This window comes from Macaca fascicularis, chromosome 2 (genome assembly GCF_037993035.2).
Source record: "Macaca fascicularis isolate 582-1 chromosome 2, T2T-MFA8v1.1".
Lineage (NCBI taxonomy): Eukaryota > Metazoa > Chordata > Mammalia > Primates > Cercopithecidae > Macaca > Macaca fascicularis.
This window is the reverse complement of record NC_088376.1, coordinates 56,356,404-56,381,934: the sequence shown is the minus strand read 5'-3', so window position 1 is coordinate 56,381,934 and position 25,531 is coordinate 56,356,404. Positions and strand designations below refer to the sequence as shown.

Below are 25,531 nucleotides of genomic sequence, written 5' to 3'. Positions count from 1 at the left end.
TAAGGTGGAATCAGCCAACTGGCTTCCTTTCTGGAAGATTGTAGGGGGCGATGCTCAGCTCCCAAATCCTGGACTGTGTACTCTTAACTCAGGGGGACTTACATCAGGCCCTGACTTTGTTCTCTGGCTCCTTGAGATCAGGAATCCACTGCACTGGAGGTGGGCAAGGTGCTCCCACACCACTGGTCACTACACTCTGATGGGTAGTGTCAGTCAATGCATTTCACAGTGCAGTGTCAATGGGACTATCCTTTTTGCACATGTCAGCTGCAGTGTCTGTGGCAGCACAGAACCCTCTTTGGTGAGCCCTCCATAAGTGAACCCTCTTTGGCTGCAACAGGATGCTAGTAGGTGCTGGAATGCCTGCCTCTATGTGGACATTCATCATGATGGCAGAGGCAGCACAGCTCGTGAGCAGTCTGCACTTGGGCACAGGTCTGTGTGCATTCTCTGTGCACTGAAAGCAGGGGTGGTCACTTAGGGAGGTGGAAAGTCCACTGTCCTCTGTACCTAATTTTACTCCCATGGCAGTGTTGGTATAAGGGCAGGGTGTGGGAGGGTGCAGGGTTGACCTGTTCTGCGCCTGCCAAGGCTTTGATTACAATGGCAGTCCAGTGGTAGGGGTGTGTGGAATGTACTCTTACCACAGCAGCAGCAGGGCAGGGTGCACACACACATGCATGCAAGGCAAGGAAAAGAAAGGCCTGCCCATGCACACACACACCAGCAACACAATGTGGGGGTTGCCATGAGCCTAGGGGAAGCTGCAGTGTGGAGAAAGAGCAGGCTGGCTGGTATGTGGCCATAAGGGCCACCCCACTGGAGCTCCTACTGGTCAGGCATTGTCTGCCAGCACAGGAGCTACAATGCAGTCCCCAAGGGCACCATATGAGGCTGCCCTGCAAGCAGGTGCTGCCTGTTGGCCATTGGATTGTCTTTTTTATTTTTTTGCTTTTTCTTAAGATGAAATCTCACTCTGTCACCCAGGCTGGAGTGCAGTGGTGTAATCGTGGCTCACAGCAACTTTGCTCTCTTGGACTCAGGTGATCTTCCCACCTTAGCCTCCCAAGAAGCTGAGACCTCAGGCCACTACACCCAGCTAATTTTTGTATTTTTTGTAGAGACAGGGCCTCACTATGTTGCTCAGGCTGGCCTCAAACTCCTGAGTTCAAGTGATTCTCCTGCCTCTGTCCCACCAAAGTGTTGGGGTTGCAGACATGAGCCACCACACCCAGCCTTGAATGTCTTAACAGAAATATGTTCTGCAAGTATTTTTTTCCATTCTTTAGATTGCCATATTTACTCTACTCGTTGGTTCTTTTGCTGTATAAGAGCTGCTTAGTTTAACAAAGTCTCATTGGTTTATTTTTGCTTTGATTAAAAAAACTGATAGAAAACACAAACAAATGGAAAGCTATCCTGTATTCATAAATTATAAAACTTAATATTGTTAAAATCTCCATACAACCCAAAGCAATCTATAGACATAATGTAATTTTTCTCACAATCCCAATAGTATTTCTCCCAGATATAGAAAAAAAAATTCTGAAAGTTACATGGAACCACAAAAGTTCCTGAATAGCCAACACAATCTTGAAAAAAAAGCTGAAGATATCACACTTCCTGATTTTAATATATATTACAAAGCAACAGTAATTAAAACAGTATGGTATGGCATACTGGTAGATGTTTAGACAAATGGAACAGAAAAGAATTCTGAAATAAATCTACACATATATAGAGTTGACCCTTCAAGAGTATGGTGGTTAGGGGTGACAACTTCCCACACAGTGAAAACGTATAACTTCTGACTCTCCAAAAACTCTGTGCATAACTTCTGACTCCCCAAAAACTACTAATAGCCTACTGTTGGCCCTACAAATAATATAAACAGCCAATTATTACATATTTCTTGTGTTATATGTATTATATTATATGCTGCATTCTTTCCATACGGTAAGCTACAGAAAAGAAAATATCATTAAGAAAATCATAAGAAATAGCGTATATATTTAGTATTTAGTAAGTGGAAGTGGATCATCATAAAGATCTTCATCATTATCATCTTCATCATCTTCATGTTGAGTAGGCTGAGGAGGAAGAGAAGAAAGAGCAGGGTTGGTCTTACTGTCTCAGGGACAGCAGAGGTGGAAGAAAATTTGCATGTAAGTGGACCCTGGGCAGTTCAAACCCATGTTCTTCAAGTGTCTACTGCAGTCAACTGATCTTTTACAAAGGTTCCAAAAATACACAATGAAGAAAGGAGGACATTCTGAACAGATCTTTGGAGAGAAGGCATTGAGAGCAGACAGGAGGATGCAGACCCCAGGCTGAAAGAGGAGGATACTGGGAACCCTGCATGGGGTATCCACGTGCCAAAACTGCTCCTGGCCTTGAGCAGCTCCTAGAAAACTGGTGAGTAATATAGGCATGAAGTGGCCTACTTCTGCCACAGACCTCTGGGACAGTAGCTGTGGGATACTTCACGAGCCCCAGGGACATCTGAGCTGGCAGAGAGAACTTTCCAGAGAGTTAGTAGAGATAGAACTCCAGCCTGTGTGGAGACCAGAAGGTTTGGCATGGGAACAGCTACAATAGGGTACATCCACGGATGCCTATTCCACAAAGCTCACCATACACCTCTAGTCAGCTTTAGCCTTTGTTTGCTGCCAGACCTGGACAGAGCAGGGTAGTCTTGCCTATAGGATGGGGCCAGTCAGATCTGAGTGCATCCTGTCTGCTAGCCTCTTCCAGGGTCACTGCCTGGCCACGCTCTTTTGTAGCACAGCCTCAGCTTGCTAGTGGCCATTGTCATATCTTTTGCCAGCAGACCTTCCCTAACCATTGGAGCACTTTTGCAGACAGACCTCTACTAGCATGTACCTGCTGGCAGCCTCCCCAACTGGTGTGCACTTGCTTGCAGCCCCTCTACCACTGTGCCAGCATACATGCACACATGGAGCCCCTGCTGCCCTGCTAGCATGTATATGTGCAGGGACCCAGCACCACCCCACCAGCATGCATCAGCACATGGACCCACCACAAGTGCACACACATGCAATGACCCCTGCCAACCTGCCAGTACACACATTTGCACTGACACAGCACCACATAGCCAGCACACACACACAAAAGGGTGGACTGCCGCCCCACCAGCACTTTTGCTGGCAGTCCCCATTGAAGTGTTGTTGCCAGTGGACTGGGACACCTCAGCCCCTCCAGTACGGCAGGTATTTAACCTCAAGGAGCCAGAGAACAAAACTGCATACCTATTCCCAGACCCGAGAAACACAGCATGCAGCCCAGGAGTGTTGAGCTAAGCCTTGGTCCCCAAAAGCATCTGGAAAAGAAACCAATCAACTAAACCCGACTTAACCATAGTCAAACCCTCAAGGGCATCAGAGAATATAAAAACAAGAAGGCCCACCCAAAAAGAACAGCAACTTCAAATACTAAAGGAACATCAGCCAACACAAATGAAAAAGAACCAGTGCAAGAACTTTGGCAACTGTAAAAGTCAGGGTGTCTTCTTACCTACAAATGACTCTGTTAGCTCCCAGCAATGGTTCTTAACCAGACTGAATCAGCTCCCCAGCAATGGTTCTTAAACAGACCAAAATGACTGAAATAATAGACATAGAATTCAGGGTCTTTATAGCAACAAAGATCACCAAGATTCAAGAGAAAGTAGAAACTCAATCCAAGGAATCTAAGGAATCCAACAGAACTATATGAGAGCTGAAAGACAAAACAGCCATTTTTAGAAAGAATCTAACAGATCTAGAGCTGAAAAACTCACTACAAGAATTACATAATATTGGCTGGGCATGGCAGCTCATGCCTGTAATCCCAGCACTTTGGGAGGTTGAGGCGGGCAGATCACCTGAGGTGTGGAGTTCAATACCAGCCTGGCCAACATGGTAAAACCCTGTCTCTACTAAAAATACAAAAATTAGATTGGCATGGTGGTGGGCACCTGTAATCCCAGCTGCTTGGAAGGCTGAGGCAGGAGAATTGCTTGTATCTGGGATGTGGAGGTTGCAGTGAGCCAAGATCACACCATTGCATTCCAGCTTGGGTGACAAGAGTGAGACTCTGTCTAAAAAAAAAAAAAAAATTCATAATAGTACACAACCAGAAGTTTTAACAACAGAGTAAACCAAGCTGAGGAACTTGTTATATCAGAGCTTGAATAACAAGTTCTGCAAATAAATTTAGTCAGACAAAATAAAAGAAAAAAAGGATCAAAAAATATACAAAACCAAGGCCAGGCGTGGTGGCTCATGCCTGTAATCCCAGCGCTTTGGGAGGCTGAGGCGGGCAGATCACGAGGTCAGGAGATCAAGACCATCCTGGCTAACATGGTGAAACCCATTTCTACTAAAAATACAAAAAATTAGCCAGGCGTGGTGGCGGGTGCCTGTAGTCCCAGCTACTCGGGAGGCTGAGGCAGGAGAATGACATGAACCCAGGAGGCAGAGCTTGCAGTGAGCCGAGATTGCACCACTGCACTCCAGCCTGGGTGACAGAGCGAGACTCCATCTCAAAAAAAAAAAAAAAAAAAAAAGACAAAACCTCCAAGAAATGTGGGATTATATAAAGATACCAAACCTGCAATTCAATGGCATTCCAGAAAATTAGGGAAAGAGAGCAAGCAACTTGGAAAATGTATTTGAGGATATCGTCTATGAAAATTTCCCTAACCTTGCTAGAAAGGTCTACATCCAGATTCAAGAAATTCAGAGAACCCCAGTGAGATACTATACTACAAGAGGACCATCCCCAAGACATATAGTCTTCAGGTTCTCCAAGGTCAGTGTGAAAGAAAAAATGCTAAAGGCAACTGAAGAGAAGGGGCAGGTCATATACAAAGGGAACCCCATCAGGCTAACACTAGACCTTTCAGCAGAAATCTTACAAGCCAGAAGAGATGAGGGGCCTATCTTTGGCATTCTTAAAAGAAATTTCAACCAAGAATTTTATATCCAGCAAAACTAAGCTTCATAAGTGAAGAAGAAATAAAATAATTTTCAGACAAGAAAATGCTAAGGGAATTTATTGCCAGATCTGCCTTATAAGATGTCCTTAAGGGAGTGATAAATGTGGAAACAAAAAGGCCATTATCTGCCAGTACAAAAACACTTAAGTACATAGTCTACTGACACTATAAAGCAACCATGCACTCAAATCTACATAACAACCAGATAACAACAAGATACCAGGCTCAGATCCTCACATATCAATATTAGCCTTGAATATAAATTATACAGATGCCCCACTTAAAAGGCACAGAATGACAAGTTGGATAAAGAAGTGAGACCCAACTATATGCCATCTTCAGGAGACCCATTTCACGTGCAGTGACACACACAGGTTCAAAGTAAAAGTATGGAGAAAGATCACTCAAGATGAAAAACAAAGAAGAGTAGAAGTTGCTCTTATTTCAGACAAAATAAACTTTAAACACACAACAATCAAAAAGGAAAAGAAGGGCATTACATAACGACAAAGAGTTCAATTCAACAAGAAGGCTTAACTATCCTAAATATATACATATTTGTGTATATGTGTGTGTGTGTATATATATGTCATATTTATATATATATATACACACACATCAAGATTTATAAAACAAGTCTTAGAGACTTATGAAGAGACTTAGTTACCCACACAATAATACTGGGAGACTTCAACACCCCACTGATAGCATTAGACAAATCCTTGGGGCAGCAAACATTACCATAACCCTGCATAACACAAAAAAAACCCTATTTCAATCATCTCTATGCACACAAACTAGAAAACCTAGAAGAAAGGGATAAATTCCTGGAAACATAAAACCTCCTAAGATTGAACCATAAAAATCTGAAATCCTGAACAGACCAATAAAGTGTTCTGAAATTAAATCAGTAATTAAAAAAAAAAAAACCCTATGAACCAGAAAAAGCCCTAGACCATACAAGTTCACAGTCAAATTCTACCAGATGTACAAGGAAGAGTTGGTACCAATGCTACTAAAATTATTCCAAAAATTGAGAAGGAGGAACTCCTCCCTAACTCATTCTATGAGGCCAGCATCATTCTTACACCAAAACCTGTCAGAGACACAACAGGAAAAAAAAATTCCCTGATGAACACAGATGCAAAAATTCTCAACAAAATACTAGCAAATTGAATTGAGCAACACATAAAAGGCTAATCTATCACAATCAAGCAGGCTTTATTCCTGGGATGCCAAGGTTAGTTCAACATATGCAAATCAACAAATGTGATTCAGCACATAAAAATGAAATAATAGCTAAAACTACATGATAATTTCAATAAATGCGGAAAATGCTTTTGATAAAATTCAACATCCCTTCATATTAAAAACCCTCAACAATCTAGGCATCAAAGGAATATATACCTCAAAATAAAGAGAGCCATCTATGACAAACCCACAGCTGACACCATGCTGAATGGACAAAAGCTGGAAACATGTCCCTTGAGAACTAAAACAAGACAAGGATGCTCACTGTCACCACTCCTATTCAACATAGTACTTGGAAATCCTAGCCAGAGTAATCAGGCAAGAGAAGAAAATCAAGGGCATCCAAATTGGCAAAGAGGAAGTCAAACTGTCACTGTTCACAATTATATAATTCGATACCTAGATAACGCCATAATTTCTGCCCAAACACTCCTAGAACTGATAAACAACTTCAGTAAAGTTTTAGAATACAACATCAATGTACAAAAATCAGTAATATTTTCATACACCAATAACATCCAAGCTGAGAGGTAAATCAGTAATGCAATCCCATTTACAATAGCCACAGTAAGAATAAAATACCTAGGAATAAAGCTAACCAGGGAGGTGAAAGATCTCTACCATTAAAATTACAAAACACTGCTGAAAGAAATCAGAGACAATGCAAACAAATGGGAAAACATTCCGTGCTCATGGATAGAAATAACCAATATTGTGAAAATGGCCATACTGCCCAAACCAATTTACAGATTCATGCTATTCCTTCCAAACCAACAATGTAATCCTTCATAGAAATAGGAAAAAACTATTTTAAAATGTATGTGGGACAAAAAGAAAATCCCAAACAGCCAAAGCAATTCTAAGTAAGCAAAAAGAACAAAAGTGGAGGCATTACATTACCTGACTCCAAACTATACTACAATATAAGTCTACAGTAACCAAAACATCATAGTAACGGTACAAAAACAGACACACAGATGAATGTAACAGGTTATACAACCCAGAAATAAAGCCACACACCTATAACTATGTAATCTCTGACTAAGTCAACCATAACAATCAATGGGAAAAGGTCTACCTTATTCAATAAACGGGGCTTGAATAAGCGGCTAGTCATATGCCAAACACTGAAACTGGACACCTTCATTTCACTATATACAAAAATTAACTCAAAATGGATTAAAGACTTAAATGTATGACCTAAAACTATAGAAACCCCAAACAAGAACCTAAAAAATACCATTCTGGATATAGATTTTTGCAAAGATTTCATAATAAAATATCTGAAAACAATTGCAACAAAAACAAAAATATGAGAGTGGGGGACCGAATTAAACTAAAGAGCTTCTGCATAGCAAAAGAAACTATAAAAAGAGTGAACAGAACCTACAGAATGGGAGAAAATATTTCCAAACCATGCATTTGACAAAGGTTTAATATTCTGAATCTTTTAAGATATTTAAACAATTTAACGAGAAAAAAAACTATTAAAAATGGACAAAGGGCATGAACAGACACTTCTCAAAAGAAAATATGCACACGACCGGCAAGCATATGAAAAAATGCTTAACATCACCAATTGTTGGAGAAATGCAAATGAAAACTACAACGAGTTACTATCTCACACCATTAAGAATAGCTATTATTTGAAAGTTAGAAAATAACAGATGTCAGGGCGGAGCAAGATGGCCGAATAGGAACAGCTCCAGTCTCCAACTCCCAGCGCAAGCGACACAGAAGACCAGTGATTTCTGCATTTTCAACTGAGGTACTGGGTTCATCTCACTAGGGAGTGCCGGACAATCGGTGCTGGTCAGCTGCTGCAGACCGACCAGCGAGAGCTGAAGCAGGGCGAGGCATCGCCTCACCTGGGAAGCATAAGGGGGAAGGGAATCCCTTTTCCTAGCCAGGGGAACTGAGACACACTGGAAAATCGGGTAACTCCCACCCCAATACTGTGCTTTAAGCAAACGGGCACGCCAGGAGATTATATCCCACACGTGGCCGGGAGGGTCCCACGCCCCTGGAGCCTCCCTCATTGCTAGCACAGCAGTCTGCGATCTAACTGCAAGGCAGCAGCGAGGCTGGGGGAGGGGCGCCAGCCATTGCTGAGGCTTAAGTAGGTAAACAAAGCTGCTGGGAAGCTCGAACTGGGTGGAGCTCACAGCAGCTCAAGGAAACCTGCCTGTCTCTATAGACTCCATCTCTGGGAACAGGGCAGAGCTAAACAACAACAACAACAACAACAAAAGCAGCAGAAACCTCTGCAGATGCAAACGACTCTGTCTGACAGCTTTGAAGAGAGCAGTGGATCTCCCAACACGGAGGTTGAGATCTGAGAAGGGACAGACTGCCTGCTCAAGTGGGTCCCTGACCCCTGAGTAGCCTAACTGGGAGACATCCACCACTAGGGGCAGTCTGACACCCCACACCTCACAGGGTGGAGTACACCCCTGAGAGGAAGCTTCCAAAGTAAGAATCAGACAGGTACACTCGCTGTTCAGCAATATTCCATCTTCTGCAGCCTCTGCTGCTGACACCCAGGCAAACAGGGTCTGGAGTGGACGTCAAGCAATCTCCAACAGACCTACAGCTGAGGGTCCTGACTGTTAGAAGGAACTATCAAACAGGAAGGACACCTACACCAAAACCCCATCAGTACGTCACCATCATCAAAGACCAGAGGCAGATAAAACCACAAAGATGGGGAAAAAGCAGGGCAGAAAAGCTGGAAATTCAAAAAATAAGAGCGCATCTCCCCCTACAAAGGAGCGCAGCTCATCGCCAGCAACAGATCAAAGCTGGATGGACAATGACTTTGACAAGATGAGAGAAGAAGGCTTCAGTCCATCAAACTTCTCAGAGCTGAAGGAGGAATTACGTACCCAGCGCAAAGAAACTAAAAATCTTGAAAAAAGAGTGGAAGAATTGATAGCTAGAGTAATTAATGCAGAGAAGGTCATAAACGAAATGACAGAGATGAAAACCATGACACGAGAAATACGTGACAAATGCACAAGCTTCAGTAACCGACTCGATCAACTGGAAGAAAGAGTATCAGCAATTGAGGATCAAATGAATGAAATGAAGCAAGAAGAGAAACCAAAAGAAAAAAGAAGAAAAAGAAATGAACAAAGCCTGCAAGAAGTATGGGATTATGTAAAAAGACCAAATCTACGTCTGATTGGGATGCCTGAAAGTGAGGGGGAAAATGGAACCAAGTTGGAAAACACTCTTCAGGATATCATCCAGGAGAACTTCCCCAACCTAGTAGGGCAGGCCAACATTCAAATCCAGGAAATACAGAGAACGCCACAAAGATACTCCTCGAGAAGAGCAACTCCAAGACACATAATTGCCAGATTCACCAAAGTTGAAATGAAGGAAAAAATCTTAAGGGCAGCCAGAGAGAAAGGTCGGGTTACCCACAAAGGGAAGCCCATCAGACTAACAGCAGATCTCTCGGCAGAAACTCTACAAGCCAGAAGAGAGTGGGGGCCAATATTCAACATTCTTAAAGAAAAGAATTTTAAACCCAGAATTTCATATCCAGCCAAACTAAGTTTCATAAGTGAAGGAGAAATAAAATCCTTTACAGATAAGCAAATGCTTAGAGATTTTGTCACCACCAGGCCTGCCTTACAAGAGACCCTGAAGGAAGCACTAAACATGGAAAGGAACAACCAGTACCAGCCATTGCAAAAACATGCGAAAATGTAAAGACCATCAAGACTAGGAAGAAACTGCATCAACTAACGAGCAAAATAACCAGTTAATATCAAAATGGCAGGATCAAGTTCACACATAACAATACTAACCTTAAATGTAAATGGACTAAATGCTCCAATTAAAAGACACAGACTGGCAAACTGGATAAAGAGTCAAGACCCATCAGTCTGCTGTATTCAGGAGACCCATCTCACATGCAGAGACATACATAGGCTCAAAATAAAGGGATGGAGGAAGATCTACCAAGCATATGGAGAACAAAAGAAAGCAGGGGTTGCAATACTAGTCTCCGATAAAACAGACTCTAAACCATCAAAGATCAAAAGAGACAAAGAAGGCCATTACATAATGGTAAAGGGATCAATTCAACAGGAAGAGCTAACTATCCTAAATATATATGCACCCAATACAGGAGCACCCAGATTCATAAAGCAAGTCCTTAGAGACTTACAAAGAGACTTAGACTCCCATACAATAATAATGGGAGACTTCAACACTCCACTGTCAACATTAGACAGATCAACGAGACAGAAAGTTAACAAGGATATCCAGGAATTGAACTCATCTCTGCAGCAAGCAGACCTAATAGACATCTATAGAACTCTCCACCCCAAATCAACAGAATATACATTCTTCTCAGCACCACATCACACTTATTCCAAAATTGACCACGTAATTGGAAGTAAAGCACTCCTCAGCAAATGTACAAGAACAGAAATTATAACAAACTGTCTCTCAGACCACTGTGCAATCAAACTAGACCTCAGGACTAAGAAACTCAATCAAAACCGCTCAACTACATGGAAACTGAACAACCTGCTCCTGAATGACTACTGGGTACATAATGAAATGAAGGCAGAAATAAAGATGTTCTTTGAAACCAATGAGAACAAAGATACAACATACCAGAATCTCTGGGACACATTTAAAGCAGTGTGTAGAGGGAAATTTATAGCACTAAATGCCCACAAGAGAAAGCTGGAAAGATCTAAAATTGACACTCTAACATCACAATTAAAAGAACTAGAGAAGCAAGAGCAAACACATTCAAAAGCTAGCAGAAGGCAAGAAATAACTAAGATTAGAGCAGAACTAAAGGAGATAGAGACACAAAAAACCCTCCAAAAAATCAATGAATCCAGGAGTTGGTTTTTTGAAAAGATCAACAAAATTGACAGACCGCTAGCAAGACTAATAAAGAAAAGACAGAAGAATCAAATAGACGCAATAAAAAATGATAAAGGGGATATCACCACTGACCCCACAGAAATACAAACTACCATCAGAGAATACTATAAACACCTCTATGCAAATAAACTAGAAAATCTAGAAGAAATGGATAATTTCCTGGACGCTTACGCTCTTCCAAGACTAAACCAGGAAGAAGTTGAATCCCTGAATAGACCAATAGCAGGCTCTGAAATTGAGGCAATAATTAATAGCCTACCAACCAAAAAAAGTCCAGGACCAGATGGATTCACAGCTGAATTCTACCAGAGGTACAAGGAGGAGCTGGTACCATTCCTTCTGAAACTATTCCAATCAATAGAAAAACAAGGAATCCTCCCTAACTCATTTTATGAGGCCAACATCATCCTCATACCAAAGCCTGGCAGAGACACAACAAAAAAAGAGAATTTTAGACCAATATCCCTGATGAACATCAATGCAAAAATCCTCAATAAAATACTGGCAAACCAGATTCAGCAGCACATCAAAAAGCTTATCCACCATGATCAGTGGGCTTCATCCCTGGGATGCAAGGCTGGTTCAACATTCGCAAATCAATAAACGTAATCCAGCATATAAACAGAACCAAAGACAAGAATCACATGATTATCTCAATAGATGCAGAAAAGGCTTTTGACAAAATTCAACAGCCCTTCACGCTAAAAACGCTCAATAAATTCGGTATTGATGGAACGGACCTCAAAATAATAAGAGCTATTTATGACAAACCCACAGCCAATATCATACTGAATGGGCAAAAACTGGAAAAATTCCCTTTGAAAACTGGCACAAGACAGGGATGCCCTCTCTCACCACTCCTATTCAACATAGTGTTGGAAGTTCTGGCTAGGGCAATCAGGCAAGAGAAAGAAATCAAGGGTATTCATTTAGGAAATGAAGAAGTCAAATTGTCCCTGTTTGCAGATGACATGATTGTATATTTAGAAAATCCCATCATCTCAGCCCAAAATCTCCTTAAGCTGATAAGCAACTTCAGCAAAGTCTCAGGATACAAAATTAATGTGCAAAAATCACAAGCATTCTTATACACCAGTAACAGACAGAGAGCCAAATCATGAATGAACTTCCATTCACAATTGCTTCAAAGAGAATAAAATACCTAGGAATCCAACCTACAAGGGATGTAAAGGACCTCTTCAAGGAGAACTACAAACCACTGCTCAGTGAAATAAAAGAGGACACAAACAAATGGAAGAACCTACCATGCTCATGGATAGGAAGAATCAATATTGTGAAAATGGCCATCCTGCCCAAGGTTATTTATAGATTCAATGCCATCCCCATCAAGCTACCAATGAGTTTCTTCACAGAATTGGAAAAAACTGCTTTAAAGTTCATATGGAACCACAAAAGAGCCCGCATCTCCAAGACAATCCTAAGTCAAAAGAACAAAGCTGGAGGCATCACGCTACCTGACTTCAAACTATACTACAAGGCTACAGTAACCAAAGCAGCATGGTACTGGTACCAAAACAGAGATATAGACCAATGGAACAGAACCGAGTCCTCAGAAATAATACCACACATCTACAGCCATCTGATCATTGACAAACCTGAGAGAAACAAGAAGTGGGGAAAGGATTCCCTGTTTAATAAATGGTGCTGGGAAAATTGGCTAGCCATAAGTAGAAAGCTGAAACTGGATCCTTTCCTTACTCCTTATACGAAAATTAATTCAAGATGGATTAGAGACTTAAATGTTAGACCTAATACCATAAAAACCCTAGAAGAAAACCTAGGTAGTACCATTCAGGACATAGGCACGGGCAAGGACTTCATGTCTAAAACACCAAAAGCAACGGCAGCAAAAGCTAAAATTGACAAATGGGATCTAATTAAACTAAAGAGCTTCTGCACAGCAAAAGAAACTACCATCAGAGTGAACAGGCAACCTACAGAATGGGAGAAAATTTTTGCAATCTACTCATCAGACAAAGGGCTAATATCCAGAACCTACAAAGAACTCAAACAAATTTACGAGAAAAAAACAAACAACCCCATCAAAAAGTGGGCAAAGGATATGAACAGACATTTCTCAAAAGAAGATATTCATACAGCCAACAGACACATGAAAAAATGCTCATCATCACTGGCCATCAGAGAAATGCAAATCAAAACCACAATGAGACACCATCTCACACCAGTTAGAATGGCGATCATTAAAAAGTCAGGAAACAACAGGTGCTGGAGAGGATGTGGAGAAATAGGAACACTTTTACTCTCTTGGTGGAATTGTAAACTAGTTCAACCATTATGGAAAACAGTATGGCGATTCCTCAAGGATCTAGAACTAGATGTACCATATGACCCAGCCATCCCATTACTGGGTATACACCCAAAGGATTATAAATCATGCTGCTATAAAGACACATGCACACGTATGTTTATTGCAGCACTATTCACAATAGCATAGACTTGGAATCAACCCAAATGTCCATCAGTGACAGACTGGATTAAGAAAATGTGGCACATATACACCATGGAATACTATGCAGCCATAAAAAAGGATGTGTTTGTGTCTTTTGTAGGGACATGGATGCAGCTGGAAACCATCATTCTTAGCAAACTATCACAAGAACAGAAAACCAAACACCGCATGTTCTCACTCATAGGTGGGAACTGAACAACGAGATCACTTGGACTTGGGAAGGGAAACATCACACACTGGGGCCTATCATGGGGAGGGGGTAGAGGGGAGGGATTGCATTGGGAGTTATACCTGATGTAAATGACGAGTTGATGGGTGCTGACGAGTTGGTGGGTGCAGCACACCAACATGGCACAAGTATACATATGTAACAAACCTGCACATTATGCACATGTACCCTAGAACTTAAAGTATTATAATAATAATAATAATAATAATAATAATTTTTAAAAAAAGAAAATAACAGATGTCGGTGAGGCTGCAGAGAAAAGGGAATGCTTATACACTGCTGGTGGGAATGTAAATTAGTTCAACCACTGTGGAAAGCAGTTTGGAGATTTTCCAAAGAAGTTAGAACTACCATTCAACCCAGGAATACTATATAATTTGACTTAGACCCTCTCCAGCATGCTTTACAACTTTACATGCTTTACATTGAGTAAAGTTATGCTCAGTACATAACTTTACACTATGTATTAACAATATAGGTTGCAAATCTCATGGTATAATGGTATAATTTTTCTATCAATAGTCATATATATTTTAAAGAACTTAAGAAAGAAGAGAGAACACTATTATTTTATATTGTTAAACATGGAGTATCAAACATAGAGTTGGGAAGAGATACACAAAACTGGCTGGCTCTGCTGAAATCCAAGTACTTCCTATTTCCATGGATGAGTTCTCACTTTCCTTCACAGTACTAGAATTCAGAATGTCTCAAGAATGTCTTTTGCATTAGCATGACGTGGTTATTCTTCATAATAAAGTTTCATTGGCAATTCTATTTCTTTAAAACACTATTAGAGGTTCCTAGACCCATAAAATTTTCCTCTTCAAAAGACTTAAGGATTCTTTTTTCTTTTTCTTTTTCTTTCTTTTTTTTTTTTTTTTTTTTTTTTTTGTGAGGGAGTCTCGCTCTGTCTCCCAGGGTGGAGTGCAGTGGCGTGATCTCGGCTCTCTGCAAGCTCCACCTCCTGGGTTCACACCATTCTCCTGCCTCAGCCTCTCAAGTAGCTGGGACTACAGACGCCCGCCACCACGCCCAGCTAATTTTTTGTATTTTTAATAGAGACGCGGTTTCACCGTGTTAGCCAGGATGGTCTCAATCTCCTGACCTAGTGATCCGCCCACCTCGGCCTCCCAAAGGACTTAAGGATTCTTTATGTCAACCATTTCATCTTGGAGTTGGAGAAACTAAGACCCAGACAATCTAACATGTCTGATATGTGACAAAATATAGTCTTTATTTTGTGTATCATACCTGAATATTGGAATTAAATACAACAGCAAAAATTATATTAAGATCCCTTTAAATATCTGCAGATAGGACTTTCAAATTATGATGTAAATTTATGCAAAATACCCAAATCAACACTTCCCCAGTTTTGATATAATACAATCTGCTACTCTTACTATAAATTCCTACATTTTTTCCTTCAGTCCATTGAAAAATGAAAGTGCCAAATTCTTTCTTTTTTCAGCCCTTCCCCTTGGAATTCCTGTCACTCTTATTTAGCACACCTTATTTTTTTCATGGAAATAGCACTGTTTAGTTTATTACAAATTCATGGGACACAATTTTCTCTTGAGTACATAGAGCCTAAGGCTTTCTACCATGTCTATATCATTGCCTAAAAACTTACCTATATTTAAAAGATTCATGAATTTAGAGTTACTACTGACTGTGTCAGCAGTGCTTTTTTTATAGTTGTAGAAACACAGAATTAGAAAAATATATGAGGTCATTTATCCTGTCTTTACTTCTGGAAAGACTTGTCTTCTGTAATCAAAATAGATAAATAACAGTCTTATTCTTAAAAAAGAAGATATCAGCACTCATATTAGTGTACAATGAATATTTCAGTGAAGGGATTTATTTCTTGTGGAATGAGCTTTTTGTTGCAATAATAGTTCTAATTTTTCTTATCGAGTAAATGGGATTTTAAATAGCCTCCATGCTTCAAAATTCCTATTTTCTAAATTTTCATGATTACATATCTCCTACTCTGTTTATAAAATTTCTATATCTCTCTTAAAGTAAGAACCTAGATAATCATTCATTATGAGCATAAGCACCTCGATATGTCTAATATTAATAGTAATAATTACTTATCAAATACATATCATGTTCCAAGGACTGTGCTAAAAAGAACTTTACAGATGATGTCTCAAGTAATCACAACAACCCCATCAGGTAAAGATATCAACTCTATTTCATACCTGAGGAAACAGTCTTAGAAAGATTAAATGGTTTACCCAAATTGCAAAGCTAGAGAGTGGCAGAGTGAGATTTAATCCAGTCCGTTTGATTTCAAGGCCTTATTATTTCCTACTATGTAAATATTTCCTACATTAGAGCTACACTTCACTTGTTAATATAGATGAAAATTGAAGCTTTAGGTAAACATGAAAATGAAAGCTAATAAACATCTTTTTAAAAAATAAGAGTACAGAAAGTCATAGTTAAATTATAATAGATAACTTGATTAATAGAGACTGTTAAGTATTCTGCTCAATCTCAGAATGAATAAAGAGATGAATACAATCTTTTTATTCATCCAGAGACTTCCAAAATATGCTTGAAGGTCCAGCTCAAAGGCCACTTCTTGTTCCTGCTAGAGCAATCAACCAAGAGAAAGAAAATGTGAAAATAATGAAAATGTAAGTTAGTTCAGCCACTGTGAAAAGCAATCTGGTGATTCCTCGATGAACTTAAAATGGAACTACCATTCAACCCAGCAACCCCATTACTCAGTAGATACCCAAAGGAATATAATAATTCTATCATAAAGACACATGCACACATATATTTATCACAGCACTATTCAAAATACTAAAGATGTAGAATCAACCTAAATGTCCATCAACAGTAGACTGAACAGTAGACTGATAAAGAAAATGTTGTACCTATCATCATGCAATACAATGCAGCCGTCCAAAAGAATGAGATCATACCCTTTGCAGCAACATGGATAGGGCTGAAGGCCATTATCCTAAGAAAATTAACACAGAAACAGAAAATCAAATACAGTATATTCTCATTTATAAATGGGAGCTAAACAACAAGAACACATGGACACAAAGAGGGAAAAACTAGCCACTGTGGCCTACTTGATGATGGAGAGGAGGAGGAGGGACAGAATCAAAAAACTACCTATCGGATACTATGCTTATCACCTAGGTGATAAAATAATCGTACACCAAACTCCTGTGAGCGTGCAGTTTACTTACATAACAAACCTGTACATGTACCTCTGAACCTAAAATAAAAGTTAAAAAAACCAAAGTTTTCTGTGAAACATAAAAAGGTTTTAAACAAATGGAAAAACATCAAATTTTTTTTCACAGAAAGAATCAATATTATCTTTTCATTCTTTATAAATTGATAACAATATTTAATGTATAAAAATAAATTAAAGGACAATAGTAAAGATATAGGCTCAACCTAATTGTCCATCAACAGATGATGTAGTATATGCTACATTTTCTTTATCACACATACACACATACACATAAATCAACTCAAGATGGATCAAATACCTTTAAACTTAATTGATAAAAGTCTGGATAAATTTTGAAGAACTTTTTTCATTGTTTTTTTGTCTTCTAATGTTGCTTGTGGAAACACTAATACTCTGATTCTCTTCTTTTCTGGGTTAGCTATTTACGTTTTTAGGATACTCCTATAAATTTCTCTTTTTTCCTAGTCTTCTGATTTTATCAGGAATTGATGAGATACAGTTTGATAAATAATCTTATAACATCCTTGATGATCTCTTCAATCCAAAGATTATATATTTCTTGCATGCTGCATACACACTTGGAATTGTTCTTTTATTTTTAAAATATTTTTTATTTTATTTATCATTTTCTTTTCTCTATAGTCTCTGTAAAGGTCTCCTTCTGGAATATCTCATAGATGTCTTTTCTAACCCTGTGTCTGTTCTCAAAGAATCTTTTCTTTAATTTTCAATAACTTTTTATTTGTACCATAAATTCTAAGAAATTTCTTTTGTTTTTCTCACCACAAACTTGGCTATAATGTAATGTTCAGTTTACTATTTAGTTGGTACATTAAATTTATCAGTTCAGAGAGTATTTTTTAAATATCAGGTATTATTTCTTCTCAAATCTTCCTTCAGGTAATCATTCTGTATTTTTTTCTTATTCATAGTAGTATTTTCTTGCTTGCATTCTAGATGAAAAATTCTATCAAATCTCTATAAATGCATTAATTAGAAAAATTTAAAGGGTCTCTACTGTTTCCTTACTCATTAATTTTTCCTCCTGAGTTTAATTGTTCTATATGCTCTATGAGCTTTAGTTTTAATTGTGATCATTGTTTAGTTTTCAGGCTTCTTGCCTTAAAACATTCTTTGAACCTTAAGGAGGTTTCAAAACAGGAGGAAGAAATGGTCTTACCTCCTTCAAGAGAGGATTATGGGTGGGAGTAGGAAATTCTCCTTTCTGATCTGTCTTTTTGTGTGTGATAATTTGCAGCAATGGCAATGGACTTGAGTCTGGTGGCATGATGGTACATATTTACTGGAGGTGGGATTGGTAACAGCATCCTGCACTGACTGTTTATGATGCACAGCATGTAAAGGCTCTTGCCCATTTTTACAGCCTGGTTCTCCAGACCTTCCATTGATTCTGTGAGCCAGCTAAAGCCCTTCCAAAAAAGCCCTCTATTGGTTAAGACTTCAATTGTCTACAAAGATTTTCTCACAAATATGGTTATCTTTCATTGGCCTTCATAGAATAAATGAAGGGCTACTTTTGAAAGCACAACTCTGGAAGTAGTATGGACCTCTTTCCCCTAATGCATTTCCCTTTATGGGAGGGGTGCCTGCAGTTTCTGTGGTGCTCGAACAGGGTGTGCGGGTGGGGAAGAGGCTTCCCTATACAGAGGGGCAGAGAGGAAGTTGGTGCCCTATATTGGGCAAAGTAAGGAAGGCTCCACACTAGCAGTGAAAAGCTTTAGTCAATTTCACTTCTAGGCAGAAGTGCCTTTCTCTATCCTCCCCCATTTCCTTTTTTCTCTCCTTCTGTCTTCTGTGCATTTGTAGAGTTCTGGTGATAGCTCTAATCCTGCTCTTTTCTTCAAGCCTGTGTTCACAGCCCCTTTATTTATGCAATAAACAGAAACTGGGAAGCCATGTGTTAAGAATGTGATTCTTTGATTCTTGTATTGACTGAATCTGAGTTTGTAAGTCTCCAGTATCTTGCACTGTGGTTTTTCTGTTCTTTCATCACCAACTAATTCCATTTGCTTTTGTCTTATATAAAATATCCGAAGATGTTTGGTCTTCTGATGTCACTTCTTCTTTTCCAGAATTGATATATTTTTAAATTACTGTTATTCACTTTTCCACATCCAATGAGAACTTGGGAAAGAGGATGGAGAAATAGATGTACTCAGCTACCATCTGGTTTTGCCGTTACAAGAAATTTCCATTCTTCACTGAATGTTCTAAACCAGTGATTCTCAACCCTGGTTGCAACTTGGAGAGTTTTTAAAAAAATACCAGCGCTTGAGCCTCAGTCACAAAGATGATGATTTATTTAGTCTAGAATAAAACTGAGGGATCAGTAGTTTTAAAATCTCCAAAAGTGATTGTAATGTAGAGTTAAGTCTGAGAATGACTCTTCTAAACAAGTATATGGCCATGCTTAAATCAAGGAGTTAATTCTCAGACTTCCACGTCTGGAATAATACTCAGAGGAGATTCCAGGGCGCTATACCCAAGACACTGATTAAGTAGGAATCTGATTGTTGCTTCTGATTTAGATGTCCTCCAGGGGGACAGGGACCTGAGGTTTTCTTCAGGGTTTCTGAATACTTTTGTTTCTTTCTGCTCTATTTTTGCGTGCTGTGAAGAACCCTCACCCTCACTTACCAATGGCACTAAAGATAGTCTGTTACAGCTTCAAAATCTTCAATGCTGTGAACCAGGAAGTTATCCATCAAAATTCAATTAGAATGGACCTATAATATGCATGTTATATGTTATCCCCATTGTGTCCCAGAAGTTCTCAAATACAGCTGGTTCTTCTTCTCAGACTCACTTCAATCATTCTGGGGATCTTTATTTTTCAAAGATTGCCAAACACTTTTCAAAGAATAATTATAAGTAAAAGAATAGTGACATTGGCCGGGCATGGTGGCTTCCGCCTGTAATCCCAGCACTTTGGGAGGCTGAAGCGGGCAGATCACGAGGTCAGGAGATGGAGACCCTCCTGGCCAACATGGTGAAACCCCATCTCTACTGAAAACACAAAAATTAGCCGGGCGTGGTGGCCGGTGCCTGTGGTCCCAGCTACTTGGGAGGCTGAGACAGGAGAATCACTTGGACTTGGGAGGTGGAGGTTGCAGTGAGCCAAGATCGCACCACTGCACTCTAGCCTGGCAACAGAGCAAGACTCCATCTAAAAAAACAAAAACAAGAACAAAAAGAATAGTGACATTTACGGATATAATTTTCACCCAGAAAAATAGGGCAGTCATTCGTTTACATTTGAAAAGCAACATTATAGTAACATTTTGCCATATATTTTTCAGGATAAAAGTAATGACAGAACCAAATTTGTTGCTCTTTACAGAGAATATGAATACCTTAAAGTCAAACAGAGGGAATGAGTTATCTTTGTCCTTGTATGTCATAACTGATTATAACATTTCTCTAAAACCATAATATATTTGCAAGACTCAAAGACTGTCTCAGAAAACATGATAGGGCGTAGTTGGAAATCTTCTTTCCTTTTGGAGATGAAGACTGCTGTAAAGATTCATACCTGGTGTAGAAGTAAAATGCTTTCAAATAGCTTGCCAAGCTATATTTTCAAATTTTATTTAAAAAATTATAGAGACATTAAATTTAAAGCCCCTTACATAAGAAACTAGTTCCACAAACTAAAATTCCAAATTTTTTCTAAGGTAGTTTTAATCACATGGCCTTAAAATCAGGAGATCCAAATAAAATTTTAAATACAAATAATTCTGCAGTGTTTACATTAGCATTATTATGAAAAATTTGAATGTCTGATTTTCTTATCCCATAATAAAACATGCTTTTATATTTCACAAAAAAAGTCCCTTTTAATTATAATCTATTTAACACAACAGCACATCCCTAATTTATTAACTCTTAATTATATATTACAGAAGCAGCCAAAAAATCTGCTGTTTATTGTTGGAAAGTTTCCCATAGAGAGAAATAAAATGCAGGCGGTTTTGAAAGTATATAATTAAGAAATCAGTATGTAAAATTTCACTTAAATAAAATGTAGGGCAAAGGCATATGTTTATATCCTTTCTGTGAGATGCATAAAATCCTGTCTGGAAAACATTGTCTGGTACATTGCAAGGTAGAAATTCAGATGAATTTAATTTGCATTGTAATAACTACAGGAAGACAGTATTTCAGAAAAAGGTAATAGTGGCTAAAAGACTGGATGCCAAAACCTAAGGAACAGCAAGTCATAATTTCCAAGGATAACATATGTTAACTGTGTAAATACCAGTTTAGAAGAAAGTCTCAACACAAAGCATTTATTCACTGATTCAACAAATACAGTATTTATCAAATGACTACTAGATGACAGGTATTATACTAGATGCTACAGATGCAATAGTAAGCATCAAAAACTGAAGTTTCTTCTTCATGGACCTCTTGGTCTATTAGACTATGAACACATGAGTTAAACAATTACAAAATAATTATATAACTACAAGCTGTGCTAAATTCTATGAAGGTACCTGGTGCTATAAAGGTGTGGAACAAGTTGGTTAGTGAAGAAAGAACTGTATAAAATATAACAATATTTTTAGTAAAAAGAAAAAATTTCAGTAAAAATTTCAGATTCATCAAAATCCATCTGAATGCATTTTACCAATAAGACTCACTGTTATAGTTGAATTATGGAGGAAATGCCTTAAAAATTTCTGGAAAGTAATCATAGCAAACTAGGGTTAGCATATATTGGTGTGGAAATGGTACACATTTAGACATCTGCTGTTTATCCTAGAGTTGCCCCACCTTGGGAATTTCTACATCTGAAGTTAAGGTTTTTAGACATACTTCAATTCAAAGAAAAAAAATAAGATCTTTATAAGAAAGTGATAATGAAAAGTGAATAAGCTTCATCTTGAATGGGAACTGTTAAAAGTAGGAAAAACATGACTATAAACTTTGGGCTAATTATGATTGTTTTCTAGACTGATGCATTCCTGATTTATTCATTTTTAACGAGTAAGATAAGGTTTCATTAAGTTATGTATATCTGTTTTCCAGAGTAGGAGCAGGTATACGATACAAAGTAAAAAAACTTAAGGTACTCACTTCCATCATTATTTTTGATAATAATTAGGAAGTTAAATTATTAATGGAATTTGTTGACATAAGCTATAACATCGTACTTTATCATAGAAACATCTTGAAATCTACCAATTATTAAGCTTTTTGGTTATGTCAAAGGATAAATACATAAATTCAACATTAAAGCTGCTATTTGAACCATAGCCATTTTCCCAATTTATTTCTAGAATTCAGAGAAAATCACTGAACAGCTCACATGATCATATGATATTCTAGTTACATAAATTAATAAGCTAAAACAATGCATAAAAAATATATCTAGATATACTTAGTTTTCTTAACCAAATCTTTGTAATACCTAGTGTTAACCCACAAGGCAGTGGCAGAACAAAAAGTATTCTCGCTCAGAAATAAAAGACTTTCTCTCCGTTAATTATTAAAAAAGCAAGAACAGGAACTCTTACAAAGCTACAAAAAAAGAAAAATCAACGTCATAAATTTTCAGCAGCAGTTACCACTTGTGGTTAATAAAATATAGTTAGAGCAAAACGTTACATTTCTCACCAATGCCTAAATGTCTTTAATCATGTAAAGGCTTTATTTAAAACCATTTAAAGACTTATTCTTTACAGTACTAAGAATCACTGGGATTTTGATGTGTATATACGCAATAAATTTACATATCTTTTCTCATTTAGAAGGCATGAATCTGATCAATTAGAAGTGTATGAATTATTGCATTTATATGTATATTTGCTTTAATATTAACAAAACAGTGAGAATATGCAATTTTTATATGTTTAAATTAGTGAGAAAGTAAGTTTGTAATGACATTTAGGGGCTAGTTTGAAAGCATGGAGTTGACAACACTACTAGAAATTCGACCAGTTTGACGATGCCACAAGACAAAGAACTAAAATCAAATTTACTTTTTCCAATTCATTAAATTTAGTAAAATTTCAAAAACTATTGTGATTTTAATATGGACGTAGATATTACATTTTTTTAAATAAAATCTTCGTTTAATATTTGCCAATATAAATTTAGAAATTAAACCAGAGTATTTTCTTTTTTCTTTTCTTTCTTTTTTCTTTCTTTTTTTTTTTTTTTTCTGAGAGGGAGTCTCAGTCTTCGCCCAGGCTGGAGTGCAGTGGCACCATCTCGGATCACTGCAAGCTCCACCTCCTGGGTTCACACCATTCTCCTGCCTCAGCCTCCTGAGTATCTGGGACTACAGGCACCCGCCACCATGCCTGGCTAATTTTTTGTATTTTTAGTGGAGATGGGGTTTCACCCTGTTAGCCAAGATGGCCTTGATCTCCTGACCTCGTGATCTGCCCTCCTCGGCCTCCCAACGTGCTGGGATTACAGGTGTGAGCCACCACGCCCAGCCAAACCAGAGTATTTTCCCATAAATGACTCAGACATCTTTTCTCTCAGTTAGGTAAAATTAAAATATCTGTTAGATGAAAATTTGTGTGACATTTTCAAAATTACCTAAGAAAAACTTTTATGTGACTATACTTAGGAATTAACTATAAATTCTCAATAAAGTTTACTAAATATTCAGGACTGAATATCATTTTGTGTGAGGAGAAAAATAAATACCTTAGGTTATGTAAACCCTATGTTTCTATCTTAATGAGAAAAAGGAAAAGAACATATCTTCTTTCAACCATTAAAATGCTTATAAAGTTGTTTAAGTTTGAAATTTAGAGTTATGGGTGACATTTTGGCTTCTACCTCTATATTTGTGTTTAATAGCAAAGTTCTGGGAATATGAAAGTACAGCTTATCATTATTAAGAAAATTAAAAATAATATGAGAAAAAAAAAACTACTGAGTTGGAATAAGAACTGAATTTAAACCATTCACTTGCCCCCATTAATTTGACAAGGATAACGTAGCATCTGTATTTTTTTTAAGCCGACAAAGAGAATCTATCAGTCAGGTGCTTGGAGGAAAAGATTGCAAACCAAATTTGGGATATTTGAGAAGATTCACAAAATAGTAGGCAGAGTTTAGGAAAATCAGTAGGGAATTGTGCAATACCCTGGGGCTAGCAACAGCTGAAAGCCATTACCTTCCCATTGCCTGAACAGGCAATAGAGGGAGAGTTACAGAATGTAGAGAGTAGGTGTTTCAAGAAGTGGCCTTCAATACAATTTCTGTCAACATCCCTCAAATGCTAAGATACTTTCGAATAGGAGAGCAAAGATAAGATGCCAAACCTTAGATGAGATGAGCTAAGGGTGGTTTGGAATACCTAAAATGTGTTATTAAATGTATAGTCCATTCTAAAATTAGTTCACCCTTTCTAAGGAGTGTTCCTTTCTGAAATCTGTATATATAAGTTTTAATTTTTTAAATTTTATATATATATATCTTTTTTAAATTTATGTAAAATTTAGAAGGATAAGAGTTTGGAGAGAAAAGTTTAGGCAAAGACTGAGAATAATACTGATTCTAATTTTATATTCTGGATGAAAACCTAATATTAAAAGCCATTTTGTTATTTGTAATAACATTTATTTTACTCACTGACCCATTGTGGCAGTCAATAAAAGATACTTACGACAAGGTAATGTCTGAGTTAAGATTGTAAAAGGTGAGAATCAATAAGTCACAAGTAAAAATATGTTGAAGTTCATGAAAGTTCATTGTTAAATTTTTAGGAGTTTTGCAAGCTGGTTGTTAAACAGAGCCTTTGTTAAAAATTAAATTAAAGAAGGTAATAATAAAATAAATTACATTATAATCAAAGCTTAAAAATGCACTCATCACTTCCTAATCATATTGATGCTTTTCTATTTTCTATGCTCTGGAAGTTGTTTACATCTAATGAATGTATATGTTAGAAATATGACATCATGGTGCCACTGCTTCTCTTTTCAATTTCACATTTAATGATATCATAACTTGAAGTCAGTGATGATGAAGGTATTTATTCCATAGGAATTTGCATCTTTTACAAATGAGGGCTTTTATTGTTGTTTCTTTTCTTGGAATCAGTTGTTAAATGTTTGCTAGTATAACATTGGAAAAGTGAATAGTGGAATGTGAGGATACAAACATGAATATTCCAAGCAAAGAAGCCTATATAAATAGTGATAAAGAAGGTGGTGTAGTGGTGGTGGTATTAACAGGAGTGGTAGTGGAGGTAATGGTGGTGTTATAATAATGGTAGTGGTAGAAGTAGTCAAAAAATCTATCTTTTCTTAAGTGCCAGGATTCTTAAATGCAGAGTCTTATCCAATCCTCATAAGAATCCTATGAGGCAGCTAATTTTCATAATTTCCATTTTGCCAATCAGGGGTCTGAGGTCTAGAGAGG

General features: G+C 37.9%; 1 long non-coding RNA gene across 5 annotated transcripts in view; it reads left to right on the top strand.

Moving 5' to 3' along the window:
* The window catches only part of LOC102140330 (uncharacterized), a 354,334-nt gene that overhangs the window by 309,155 nt on the left and 19,648 nt on the right, over positions 1-25,531 (top strand). The gene's annotated exons all lie outside the window — the stretch shown is intronic.